This window comes from Penaeus chinensis, chromosome 3, assembly GCF_019202785.1.
Source record: "Penaeus chinensis breed Huanghai No. 1 chromosome 3, ASM1920278v2, whole genome shotgun sequence".
NCBI lineage: Eukaryota > Metazoa > Arthropoda > Malacostraca > Decapoda > Penaeidae > Penaeus > Penaeus chinensis.
Genome location: NC_061821.1, coordinates 947,712 through 950,211, shown reverse-complemented (window position 1 = coordinate 950,211; position 2,500 = coordinate 947,712).

The following is a 2,500-nucleotide window of genomic DNA, read 5'->3' as shown; positions in this document are numbered from 1 at the left end:
TGTGTGTGTGTATGTGTATGTAAGTGTGTGTGTGTGCTTGCGTGTGTATATGCCTGTTTATATGTGTGTGCTTGTATGTATGTGTGTCTTTATGTGTGTATATCAGTGTGTACATGTCTTTGCGTACATGTGTGTATGTGCGTATGCGTGCGTGTGTCTCCATGAAGAGACTCAAACCCACAGTGGCATTCCTGACATACATTTCGACCATTGCTGCTCATGACAACCACTTCCAACGGGAAAACCTACATATATTTGCCCAAAGACTTCTCCTGGGATATTTTAAGAAGAATAATGAGAATATCTTTGGAGAAATAGAACCGAGATAGAACCGAGAAAGAGAGAGGGAGAGGGAGAGGAAGGAGGAGAATGAGAGGGAGAAGGGGAGGGAGAGGGAGAGGGAAAGGGAGAGGGAGAGGGAGAGGGAGAGGAAGAGGAAGGAGGAGAATGAGAGGGAGAAGGAGAGGGAAAGAGAAAGAAAGAGAAAGAGAGCGAGAGAGAAAGAGAGAGAGAGAGAGAGAGAGAGGAGAGAGAGAGAGAGAGAGAGAGAGAGAAATAGAGAGAGTGAGAGGAGGGGGGGAGAGGGAGAGAGGAGGCAGGGGAAAGGAGAGAGGAGAGAGGGAGAGAGAGAGGGAGAGAGAGGGGGGTGGAGGGGAGAGAGAGAGGGGGGAGAGGGGAGGAGAGTGAGAGGGAAGGGGGGGAGATGGAGGAGACACAGAAACAGAGACAGAGAGGGAAAAAGGAGGGAGACAAGAAGAGAGACAGAGAGGAGGAAGAGGGAGAGGACGAGGGAGAGGGAGAGAGAGAGAGAGAGAGAGAGGAGAAAGGTTGAGAGAGAGAAGATAGAAAAGTAGAAGAGAGAGAGAGGAGAGAGAGAGAGAGAAAGAGAGAGAGAGAAGAAGAGAGAGGAAAGAGAGAGATTGGGGGGATAGAAGATAGAAGAGGAGAGGGAGAGGGAGGAGGGAGAGGGAGAGAGAGAGGTGGAGAGAGATTAGGGAAGAGAGTGAGACGGAGAGAGACAGAGAAGAAGAGAGAGGGGGGGAGAGAGGAGGAGGGAGAGGGAGAAGAGAACGGAGAGAGAGAGAGGGAGAGGAGAGGAGATAAGCGAGAGTAGGAGGATGGAGAGAGAGGGATGAGGAGAGAGGAGAGAGGACAGAGAGAGAGTAGAGAGAGAGAGAGAGAGAACAGAGAGAGAGAAGAAAAGTGGAGAGGAAGAGAGATGAGAGAGAGAGAGAAAAGAGAAGGAGAGAGGAGGGGGGGAGGGGAGAGAGAGAGGGAGGAAAGGGGGAGAGGGAGACACGGGAAACGATACAGAGAGGACAGAGAGAAAGTGAGAGAGAGACAGATGAGAGAGAAGATGACGAGAGAGAGGAGAGAAGGAGAGAGATGATGAGATGAGAGAAAAGAGAGAGTGAGAGAGTGAGAGAGAAGGAGAGAGAGGGGGGGGATGTAAAACCGAGGGGGAAGAGGGAAGAAAAGAGGGGGGGCAGAGAGAGAGACAGAGAGAAAAGGGAGAGAGAGATGAGAGAGGGGAGGGGGGATTCGCGAGAGATGAGAGGAGAGAGAGATGAGAGAGAGGGGGTGGGGGGGGGGGTGGGGGGGGAGGGATGAGAGATGAGAGAGGAGATGAGAGAGAGAGAGATTTGGAGAGAGAGAGGGAACACATAAACACACACACACACACAGAAGGGGTAAGCAACACAGATATTTCACACGGATACAATTTTTGGTAGGCTTTTTTCTTAGTGCTGGTTTGAACGGTCACCCCGGAGGGGGGCGGGCGGCTGGCTCAGGGGCCCGGCCTTGACCCGAACAGGCTTTTGGGAAAAGGGGAATCTCTCTGACCTGGGTCATCCTGGCCTTAATATGGGGGAGTGGCGTGGGCACGCCACGAAACCGCCGGTGGCTGGCTTACGTGGCGTGTATACAGTATACAAACACAACATACAGAAAGAGAGAGAAAAGAGAGAGAGAGAGGGGGGGGGAGGGGAGAGAGAGAGAGGGGGAGGGTGTGAGAGAGAGGGGAGAAGAGAGAGAGACGAGGAGTGAGAGGAGAGATGACCAGAGAGGGGAGAGAGAGAGAGAGAGAGAGAGAGAGAGAGAGAGAGAGATAGAGGGACAGATGGGGCAGACAGACTGAAAGAGGGAGAGAGGTGAGAGAGAGAGAGGATGGGAGAGAGAGAGGGAGGGTAGGTGTAGAGAGAGAAGAGATGAGATGAGAGAGAGATGAGAGAGCGAGGAGAGCGAGAGAGTGTGAGAACGAGAGAGCGAGAGTGCGAGAGGAGCGACGGGATTGGGGGCATGAGAGAGGAGAGAGCGAGGGGAGAGAGAAAGAGAGAGGGGGAGATAAGAGAGAGAGAGAGAGTGAGGAGATGAGAGAGAGAGAGGAGAAGGAGAGAGAGGAGAGGAGGCGAGAGAGAGAGAGATGGAGAGAGAAGCGAAGGGAAAGGGTGCGGGAGAGAGAGAGAGAGAAGATTGAGGAGAGAGAGAGTGAGAAGAG